Source organism: Salvelinus alpinus, chromosome 30, assembly GCF_045679555.1.
Source record: "Salvelinus alpinus chromosome 30, SLU_Salpinus.1, whole genome shotgun sequence".
Classification (NCBI taxonomy): Eukaryota; Metazoa; Chordata; class Actinopteri; order Salmoniformes; family Salmonidae; genus Salvelinus; species Salvelinus alpinus.
The window spans coordinates 34,369,361-34,381,477 of NC_092115.1; the positions used below are offsets into that span (position 1 = coordinate 34,369,361).

Genomic DNA, 12,117 nt, shown 5'->3' on the forward strand with positions numbered 1-12,117 from the left:
ATACACAACACTCAACAGAACTAGTCACAGCTCATACACAACACCAAATCAAATTTTATTGGTCACGTACGCATACAGTTGTAGTTGGAAGTTTACATACACATTAGCCAAATCTATTTAAACTCAGTTTTTCACAATTCCTGACATTTAATCCTAGTAAATATTCCCTGTTTTACGTCAGTTAGGATCAACGCTTTATTTTAAGAATGTGAAATGTCAGAATAATAGTAGAGAGAATGATTTATTTCTGATTTTATTTCTTTCATCACATTCCCAATGGATCAGAAGTTTACATAAACTCTTAGTATTTAGTAGCATTGCCTTTAAATTGTTTAACTTGGATCAAACATTTTGGGTAGCATTCCACAAGCTTCCCACAATAAGTTGGGTGGATTTTGGCCCATTCCCCCTGACAGAGCTGGTGTAACTGAATCAGGTTTGTAGGCCTCCTTGCTCGCACACGCTTTTTCAGTTCTGCCCACAAATTTTCTATAGGATTGAGGTCAGGGCTTTGTGATGGCCACTCCAATACCTTGACTTTGTTGTCCTTAAGCCAATTTGCCACATCTTTGGAAGTATGCTTGGGGTCATTGTCCATTTGGAAGACCCTCTTGCAACCAAGCTTTAACTTCCTGACTGATGTCTTGAGATGTTGCTTCAATATATCCACATAATTTTCCTGCCTCATGAATCCATCTATTTTGTGAAGTGCACCAGTCCCTCCTGCAGCAAAGCACCCCCACAACATGATGCTGCCACCCCCATGATTCACAGTTGGGATGGTGTTCTTCAGCTTGCAAGCCTCCCCCTTTTCCCTCCAAACATAACAATGGTCAGTATGGCCAAACAGTTCTATTTTTCTTTCATCAGACGAGAAAACATTTCTTCAAAAAGTACGATCTTTGTCCCCATGTGCAGTTGCAAACTGTAGTCTGGCTTTTTTATCTCGGTTTTGGAGCAGTGGCTTCTTCCTTGCTGAGAGGCCTTTCAGGTTATGTTGATATAGGGCTTGTTTTAATGTGGATATAGATATTTTTGTACCTGTTTCCTCCAGCATCTTCACAAGGTCCTTTGCTGTTGTTCTGGGATTGATTTGCACTTTTCGCACCAAAGTACGTTCATCTCTAGGAGACAGAACGTGTCTCCTTCCTGAGCAGTATGACGGCTGCGTGGTCCCATGGTGTTTATACTTGCGTACTATTGTTTGTACAGATGAACGTGGTACCTTCAGGTGTTTGGAAATTGCTCCCAAGGATGAACCAGACTTGTGGAAGTCTACATTTTTTTTCTGAGGTCTTGGCTTATTTCTTTTGATTTACCCATGATGTCAAGCAAAGAGGCACTGAGTTTGAAGGTAAGCCCGGAAATACATCCACAAGCACACCTCCAATTGACTCAAAGTATGTCAATTAACCTATCAGAAGCTTCTAAAGCCATGACATGAGGAATTTTCCAAGCTGTTTAAAGGCACAGTCAATTTAGTGTATGTAAACTTCTGACTTCTGGAATTTTGATACAGTGAATTATAAATGAAATAATCTGTCTGTAAACAATTGTTGTAAAATGACTTGTGTCATGCACAAAGTAGATGTCCTAACTGACTTGCCAAAACTATAGTTTGTTAACAAGAAATTTGTGGAGTGGTTGAAAAACGAGTTTTAATGACTCCAACCTAAGTGTTCGCAAACTTCCGACTTCAACTGTATTTAGCAGATGTTATTGTGGGTGTAGTGAAATGTTTGTGTTCCTAGCTCCAACAGTGCACTAGTATCTAACAATTCACAACAATACACACAAATCTAAAAGTAAAAGAATGGAATTAAAAAATATATAAATATTTGATTGCGCAATGTTGGATAGGCATTGGTTAAAAAACAGTAGAATAGAATACAGTAAATACATATGAGATGAGTAAAGCAGGATGTAAACATTATTAAAGTGACTAGTGTTCCATTATTAAAGTGGCTAGTGATTCCAAGGGCAGCAGCGTCTAAGGTGCAGGGTTGCGTAACCGGGTGGAAGCCGGCTAGTGACTGCTATTTAACAGTTTGATGGCCTTGAGACAGAAGCTGTTTTTCAGTCTCTTGGTCCCAGCTTTGATGCACCTGTACTGACCACGCCTTCTGGATGATAGCGGGTGAACAGGCCGTGGTTCGTGTGGTTGATTTACTTAATGATCTGTTTGGCCTTCCATTGACACAGGGTCGCTGTAGGTGTCCTGGAGGGCAGGTAGTTTGCCCCCGGTGATGCGTTGGCCAGACCGCACCACCCTCTGGACAGCCTTGCGGTTGCGGGCAGTGCAGTTGCCGTACCAGGCCGGGATACAGCCCTACAGGATGCTCTCAATTGTGCATCTGTAAAAGATTGTGTTGGTTTTAGGGGCCACAACAAGCCTCCTGAGGTTGAAGAGGATCTGTTGCGCCTTCTTCACCACACTGTCTGTTTGGGAGGACCATTTCAGATCAAGAGTGATGTGTACGCAGAGGAACTTGAAGCTTTCAACCTTCTCCACTGCGGTCCCGTCGATGTGGATAGGGGCGTGCTCCCTCTGCAGTTTGGTCGACGTTGAGTGAAAAGCTATTTACCTGGCACCACTCTCCCAGGGCCCTCACTTCCTCCCTGTAGGCTGTTTCGTCATTGTTGGTAATCAGGCCTGCTACTGTTGTGTCGGCTGCAAATTTGATGATTGAGTTAGAGGTGTGCGTTGCCACACAGTCATGGGTAAACAGGGAGTACAGGAGGGGGCTGAGTATGCACCCTTGTAGGGCCCCTGTGTTGAGGATCAGCGAAGTGTAGGTGTTGTTTCCTATCCTCACCACCTGGGGGTGGCCAGTCAGGAAGTCCAGGACCCAGTTGCACAGGGTGGGGTTTAGACCCACGGCCAAAGCTTAATGATGAGCTTGTATGTGTGCAGTGCGATGGCGATTGCATCTTCTGTGGATCTATTGGGGCGGTAAGCAAATTGAAATGGGTCTAGGGTGTCAGGTAAGCGAGAGGTGATATGATCCTTAACTAGCCTCGCAAAGCACTTCATGAAGACAGAAGTGAGTGCTATGGGCAATTGCCATTTAGTTCAGTTACCTTGGCTACAGGAACAATGGTGGACATCTTGAAGCAAGTGGGGACTGCAGACTGGGGTAGGGAGAGATTGAATATGTCCTACTCACAGCTCATACACAACACCAACAGAACTAGTCACAGCTCATACACAACACCAACAGTGTCACGCCCTGGTCTGTTTCACCTGTCCGTGTTCTGGTCTCTACCCGCTCCAGGTGTCACCCATCTTCCCCACTTATCCTCTGTGTATTTATACCTGTGTTCTCTGTTTGTCCGTTGCCAGTTCGTATTTTTTGTCAAGCTTACCAGTGTTTGTCCTGTCAGCTCCTGTCTTTTCCCAGCCTCTCTTTTTCTCGTCCTGCCTGCCTTCCGTCCTGTACCTTTGCTCCATGTCTGGATTACTGAACTCTGCCTGTCCTTGAGCCTGCCTGCCATCCTGTACCTTTGCTCCTACTCTGGATTGTCGACCCCTGCCTGCCTTGACCTGTCGTTTGCCTGCCCCTGTTGTTACAATAAACATTGTTACTTCACACAGTCTGCACTTGGGTCTTGATTCCTGATAAACAGAACTAGTCACAGACCATACACAGCACCAACAGAACAGCTCAAGTTTGTTGTTTTGGAAAGTTTGTTGTTTTGAAAGTGTAATGAAAAGTTTCTTAGTAGCTAGCTACCTTTTGAGTTTGGATCCCGCGACGCAGTTGGCGTCAGATGCTGGGACTGCTACTCTCCGTCCAGTGATCCTGCCAACCAAGGCAAGGTCTGAGGAGCTATTTGGCGTAGTAGCTAGCCTAACTGCTAGCTAGCTGCCTATCAAGCTAGCTGATTTTTTTTGAGGGCTTGAACGCAGCCAGCAACGCGGTTAGCCATTGTGGCTGGGAATGTGGATTGTACTGGGCTTGTGGCTGTCTAGATCCCTGCTGTTTGTTGTTGTTTTCAATCTTCCCTGCGACCTGCCCTGTCTGGAACTGCGAGGAGTAACAGTGTAACCTACGTTTCTAGCTAACATGATAAAGCACAGAGCCGGAAGGAGGAATGTTGAAGACAGTGGTGTCTCTCAATCACAGGTGAAGGGTTTTTAAATTAAAGAACAAAAAGAGTTCTACAAGCAGTTGTTACAACAACAAGAAAATACCTTCAAGTGTTTTGTCCAAATTCTGGTGGAGTCAACTAATAAAAGAATAGAAGACCTGACCAGAGAGGTCCAGGACCTGAAGAACAGTTTGCAGTTCTACCAGGGTCAGCTTGATGAGTTTAAACAGGAGAACGGCAAGATGACAGCAATCTGTAAGTCATTGAGAGAGGACATCAGTTCTGTGTGTGAATCCATGATGACGATGATAGGGAAATCAGATTATCTCGAGGGACAATCAAGTCGGAACAACATGGTTGTGGGCAGAGTTGCAGAATCTCCACATGAGACCTGGACGGAGTCTGAGGACAAAGTGAAGGAAATGTTCTCGGAGAAACTGAAGATGGACCACAGGAAGATTGAGGTGGAGCGTGCCCACAGAACTAGAAAACCCAACACCGGCCCAGGTGACAGGCCCAGGCTGATATTCGTTGAGTTGCTGAGGTTCAAGGACAAGGTAGCTGTTCTGGAAAGAACCAAGAACTTGAGAGGAACATACAGTATTTCTTCCTTAATGAGGTCTATCCTGAAGCTGTGAGCCAGAAGAGGAAAGAACTTATCCCAGCAATGAAAGCTGCATGGGGACATTGCTTACATCCGCTATGACACTCATTGTCCACCCTCCCCCTCAAAAGCCTGGAAGGGATGAGAGAGCCAAGCCTATGGATTCGTAGCTTCAACCCCGCAGCACACACACCAACTGAATAATTTAATGGACTGCTAAATGCATATGTTTTTCTCTTGCTTTGTCTGCTCTTTTCCATATTATGTCTATCTCTGATAAGCTACCCAGGAAAGGGCTGAAAACAGCCCATATTAAAAAACTTCTTAGGGCTAGGCCCCTTTTTTCTCAATTTCCGCCTGAATGACGTGCCCAATGTAAACTGCCTGTTGCTCAGGCCCTGAAGCCAGGATATGCATATAATTGGCACCATTGGAAAGAAAACACTTTGAAGTTTGTAGAAATGTTTAAATAATGTAGGAGAATATAACACAATAGATATGGTAGGAGAAAATCCAAAGAAAAACCAACCGGAAATGTTTTGAGAGAGAGAGACCATGCTCTTACAATGGAAAGTATAAGGGCATACTGGAAATTAGCACCCTGGATGCAATTTCCATGGCTTCCACTGGGTGTCAGCAGTCTATGTTCAAAGTTTCAGGCTTGTAACTTCAAAAACGAAGAAGAAATACCAGTTTTAGTACAGGGACACAGTCTTGGAAATTCGTGTTTGCGCGCATCATGAAGAAAGGACACACCTGCTAAAATCGGTTTCCTATTGAACATGCTTCTTTCCGTAAGAAATATTATAGTTTGATTACCTTTTAGGGTATCTGAGGAGTGAATAGAAACATATTTTCACTTGTTGAAACAAGGTTTCCGTGTAGATTTTCGGATTCCTTTCTCGGCTAGTTGAATCGATGGCGCCAACTAAACTGACTTTTTGGCATATAAAGAAGGATTTTATCTAACAAAACGACACTTCATGTTATAGCTGGGACCCTTTGGATGACAAATCAGTGGAAGATTTTCAAAAAGTAAGTGAATATTTAATCGCTATTTGTGAATTTATGAAAAATATTTTGATGTGGGGCGCCATCCTCAAACAATCACATGGCATGCTTTCACTGTAATAGCTACTGTAAATCAGACAGTACAGTTAGATTAACAAGAATTTAAGCTTTCAACCGATATCAGACACTTATATTTACCTAAATGTTTAATATCCATCGTTTTTAGGATTATTTATTTGAATTGCGCACCCTCCTTTCACCGGAAGTTGTGGGACAGCTAACCCTAAGGAGGTTCATGAAATCAATAACTTGCTAACATCAGATAACATTCATATATTAGCCTTTTCTGAGACTCACTTAGATAATTAATTTGATGATACAGTAGTAGCAAAACAAGGATATAACATCTATAGAAGAGACAGAAATGCTTATGCGGGAGGTTTTTCTGTATATATTCAAAGCCATATCCCTGAAATGCTTAGAGAAGATCTTATGTTTTGAAGTGTTGTGGTTGCTTGGCACATCTAAAGCCTTTTCTTTTGGGTTGTTGCTATAGGCTACCAAATGCAAACAGACAGTATCTAAATACTATGTGTGAAATGCTTGATTGTGTATGTGATGTAAACAAAGGTCTACTTTCTTGGGGACCTGTATATTGACTGGTTTTCATCAAGCTGTCCACTCAAGAGGAATCTTCTCACTGTAACCTGTGCCTGTAATCTGGTTCAGGTTATTAATCAGCCTACCAGGGTGTTAACAAACACTACAGGAACAAGATCATCCAGATGTATCGATCACATTTTTACTAATACTGTAGAACTTTGTTCTAAAGCTGTATCCGTACCCATTGGATGCAGTGATCACAATATAAGGGCTATATCCAGGAAAGCCAAAGTTTTGAAAGATGGGCCTAAAATAGTCTATAAGAGATCACACAGAAGATTTTACTGTGACTCTTATGTGGATGATGTAAAAAATATGTGTGGGTATGATGTGATTAAAAAGGAGGATCCAGACACTGCACTTGATGAATTCATGAAATTGCTACTTATTGATGAACATGCACCTGTTAAGAAACTGACTCTTAGAACTGTTGACCTCTACAGGATCGGTGTCCCTAAACCGGTATGGTTGTTGCTAATGTGACTAGAATGACGTATACAACAGCCAACTATCGGGGACATAGACATGTCTTATATGGGCAGAAAGCTTATATTCTTGTTAATCTAACTGCAGTGTCCAATTAACAGTAGCTATTACAGAAAACAAAGACCATGTTTTTGTTTGAGGAGAGTGCACAACAACAAAAAACATTTATCACGGCAACTGGTGTGATACATTCACCTCTGAAGGTAAATTACGTACTTACATTCAGTAACCTTGCTCTGATTTGTCATTCTGAGGGTCCCAGAGATAAAATGTAGCATAGTTTTGTTTGATTAAATCCCTTTTTATATTCAAATGTAGGATTTGGGATTTACAGTTTGACCCCACTGCTGTCTCTGGCTCCACTCCCACACGCCCGGACATCTAGATGTGTGAAAGTTAGTTTATAAGCTAATGGTCCATCATGTATGACATTCCTGGGAGTGTGTAAACTTACATTTTGTATTACCATAGCATTTGTGTATGTTCTCTATAGTGATGTACTTGAAAATGTACCAATTGACCAATTCGGCTCTTTTGGGCAAACCTCTGGCAGACTTGATACAAAATATTTGGTAGTAATGTAATTCTTCACTGGATCAGTCTTAAACGTTGTACACACACCGCCGCCTTCCGGTGGCCAAAATCTGAATTACACCCAGACTCCTATCTGAAAGTATGGTCTTTCTCTTTGATCTTTTACCAGATCTAATGTGTTATATTCTTTTAGGCAAACATTTAAAAAAAGGGTCAGATCCTTGCTTCATGGATTGATGAGGAATTTAAAAACTGTATGGTTGAAAGAGATCGGGCAAAAGGAGTAGCTAATAAGTCTGGCTGCACATCTGACTAGCTGACTTACTGCAAATTGAGATATTATGTGACTAAACTCAACAAAAAGAAGAAGAAACTGTATTATGAAGCCAAGATCAATGATATAAGAATGATATATACACACTGTCTATAGTTATCCCAACACCACAATCAACACCATCCGGACTATACATCTATTAGTGTACGTCTATTAGTGTACGTCTATTAGTGTACTCAAATACTCAAACACTGGTACCACCTACATGTACTCACACAACCACAAACCCCCCTGTCTGTCCCACTCAGAGTTTATTGATGACGGAGGACAACCCAAACCAGAGAGTTTTTGCCTTTGCATTTTCACATGACCACCTGTACTCCTAAGCTCTGTATTAAAGTAACTGTCCAGTGAAAATCTCACTTTTAAAAGTTCATATTCTGTTTAACTCATTCCCAAATAATGTTGCTGACTCGTCCTATTCTCGTATGTGTGGCCAAAGCATAAATTGGAGAAAAATACACTTTAAAAAACCACACCTCAAACAGACCATTTAAAAGAAAAATGCTATTTCCTCAAATAACATGATCTCATGTTGGCTCATTGGCTGTGCTGTCCAATCAGCAGTCTACTTGAATGAATATTTTTAATGACAAGTGTGTGCCCAGTCGCCCTCAACATTCTGTTGTTGGGGTATGCCCACACCATTACAACACAGAAAAGCTGCTTTTTAACATATTGAATTCCATGTTTTTGGAATGAAAACTTGTTCACTCATATTGGAAACACTAGACAGTTACTTTAAAACTTTTACTTCAACCAGATCCTAGAAGTCAAGTCTCTTCTTTTACCCTTTTCAAAGTCAACTTGTTACTGCAGATTTACCTTAATCAGTTGATTAAACCTTTTGCTTTCTTTTAATTTACCAAATTACATGATACAGAGCAATTGTGTTATGATCCTCATATTCCTCTAAAATATGTTTGTGTACTTTTTGCAAACATTAAAATATTTATTTGAGATGAACAATTCCACTCTAATCCCAACATGTAGGCAAAATAGATTTAAATAATATATTTGCACACAACTTTTGCTATAATAGTACATAATGACAACGCAACACAACAGACTAATGTTAATTAAAAGCAACAACTGTGAACATAATCCCTGGGACCCATTTGAAATTAATAAACAGATGTTCTCACTCGCTTCCATGTGCAAAAAATGTGGTTCTAAATTAGCATTCTTGGAATCTTTTTTCTTAAACACTATAATTATAAAACACAAATGCATTATTTTTTAAATAATTATAATTATCAATTCAATTTAGCAAAATACTTCTTTTTTTTAACCTCTGACATACTGTATCACACACAGTGGTATAGTTTACAATTGGCTCATTCATCCCCCTCCTCTCCCCTGTAACTATTCCCCAGGTCGTTGCTGCAAATGAGAACGTGTTCTCAGTCAACTTACCTGGTAAAATAACGGTAAAAATAAAAATAAAATAAAATAGTGGTGTAAACGCAAATAAATACAGTTTTGTTCCCAACTTTTTTATTTTGCGCAACAGTTTACCCATCTTTTGTGGAAAAAATGCATTAAAAGTATCAGGAGCGTTACCTTAGACAAGTAACGCATATGCATAAATAGTGAGAGAATCTGTACATAACCTTGTGTATAGATTACTCAAAAGCTTCTACTATTCTCATACTGTTTAATGATTAATGATGCAGCTTCTCGATGACTGAATGGAGGGATATTTAGATGAATTCTTTCCAAGCTAAAGGAGTGTTGTGAGTGACACACCTGGGTAATATCAAGATAGGAGGCATATGGGGGAGGAGAGAAAACGCAGATGTGGAGGTGTCTCTGTGTGCGAAACTATTATTCGGAGAGAAAATCCCTATACTGTAGGTTCCCCTGAATGTTGACCTGGGACTCTCAGATTGAGTTTAGAGGAAGAGAAGTAGGCCATCTATAGCTTCTCCCAGGATGTTCTCCCACTAGTGTCCCTACTCCCCTCACACACAGAGCAGACTGACTGCCTGCTTTGTGAGTTGATAGTATCATGACTGTATAGCAGCACTGTCTCCGCTAGCTGCCATCTGAGTGAAAACAGTGAACAGGAGAGGCTTGTTCGTCTGTCTAGCTGCCACGAGGTCTGCCCTCCAGACCCACCAGACCCTGTGCTGCTGCTGTCTCACACTGGGGAGAAAGGGGCAGCTAGCACCACATGGCCAGGCCACAGACGGCAGCTACCGTGGGCAAAATAAGGTGGGTGAGCCCTCATGTGAAACACGTATCTAGTATTATAAGTTAGTAAACTGTTCATAAAATGAATAAAGGTGGGTAAACTGAGTTTACATTTTACTACAATACAGGTTTGTTTAACTGAAGCCCAGTAAGGATTATGGCTTTATTATGAAGGGTGCCCCATGAGAGCATGCTTTGGAAGTGGTAGGCTGCTGTGTACAGCAATTCAGTGGTTTGTGGGTAGTTTGCAACATTATTTTATGCAGTTGGTTGAACTGGAACTGGAAAAGAGAAAACGTTTGTGTGTAACTTGTTCACATTAGTCTTTCGCTGTGTGATATTGCCGTGTTTTATTTTAGGACTCTACATGTTAATTCCATGCTAGATGTCAGAAGTTACTCATGCAAGAAAGCAATAAACATGTTTCATGCTCATGCCCTTTGGGGATTACTAAATATAAATATTTCATTTCTGTAAACAACATGTTTTAACAATAATATTGGAAAAATTATGATAGAACAAATTGATTTGAGAATGTTGCATTAATGAATGCAATTACTATATGCATGTGTACGTTTTAATTGTAGGCACTACTACCAGTTTTAGTTTTTTTTCCCTTAAGGGAGGTATATTACTGGAAACTTTAAAGGTTTACCAGGAAACTACCAGAATTGTGCTATCTGTCAAGGATTTTATGTAATCTATCTCAAGACCCTTTTGGGTACTTCAGATTATCACAGGTGTCTGTAACTATCTCTGTCCCTCTGTGTAGCCTTACCACATGTACAATATTTGAAATAATTACATTTGAGGATTTTAAAATAAATAATAGAATGACAAATCTGTAAAACATCCTAAATATAAACCATGAACTCAGTCAGTGAACATCATCGGTGTTAAATATGAGGCTTTCAGCATGAAATATACTTTATATATATTTATTTTACTATGTCAATATGTATTTGTTGTCAATCTTTTGGCATCGAACTGATGGTAGTTGTGAAGAAAAGTCAATAGTTAGAAGAGTTGCAGTTAATTTAAAATAATGCTATTTTCACTTAAATCGTATGGTCTATCTACTTGAAACACATGGACAATATGGACACAGATATAAAAAATGAAAACGATATATGAATACATTTTTTAAACGTTTTTGAAGTACAAGCTTTGCAACCCTATTCTTAATATCAATCAATCTTGTAAATATTGATTTCAGTATCCGCACTTAGCTGAAGGAAAATAAATGACTGTGTGATATGACAAAATAAATGCATTGTTTTTATGTAGGCTATCTTTCCATTTCCGTATTACAACATAAGATTTGTTCTCCCATCGAAGGTGATCCCACCTGACTTGCCCTCATGATCTTGACTTTTGACCCGTGTCCTAATAAGTAACGTAAAGGTATAGTTTATCACTTTTATTCATCATTAAACGTAATCTAACCCAATATTTTGAACACATGTAAAATATATAATATTTTATATATTTCAAATGGTACAAATCTGTATAACAAGAAAACAATAATGAGAACTACATCTCTATATCTTACAGAACAAGTATTTATTGGTGTAATCAAGTTGCAGTAACACCTTGCCGTAATTGCGTGGAATTCTTCTCTGGATTTTATATATTTTTTATTACATGTTTTATTTATTTATGGTAACACAGCCAAGACACAACAGTAAGGATTAAAGAAAAAATACAAAACACCCACCCATCCCCCCCTCCCCAACCCACACAGGACCACGTTTACTGACGATATCATAGCAATTCTCTTAATATTAGTCCATAACTCAACATTTTCTCTCTATCCCCATTGTTGCAGCGGCAACATCACCATCTATGGCCAACTGAGAAAAACCCATTTGAGAAATTAACAAATGTTTAGGTTGTAGCGACCTGAGAGAATATACATGATAAAGAATTACAAATGACCTGGTGTCAGATTATTATTTGCTGCAAAATAATATCCTTCCAGTTTTACACAGTGGGACTAAAATATGTATATGTTTTGAAATAAAACTGGTGCCTGAGGAGACATATTGGGCTCATCTCAATACATATTTTTGCACCATACTTTTACCCTGTTGATTTAAAACCATGCTACATTTGGCATACAATTAAAATGTAACATTCTACACCTGAATTGTGCATAAAATGATTGTAATCTCATTTAAAATGTTCAGTCTACCAC

At 39.8% G+C, this 12,117-nt stretch overlaps 1 protein-coding gene across 2 annotated transcripts in view; it reads right to left on the reverse strand.

Moving 5' to 3' along the window:
• LOC139560061 (gap junction gamma-1 protein-like) overlaps positions 1-12,117 on the reverse strand; it is a 42,771-nt gene that overhangs the window by 6,184 nt on the left and 24,470 nt on the right. The gene's annotated exons all lie outside the window — the stretch shown is intronic.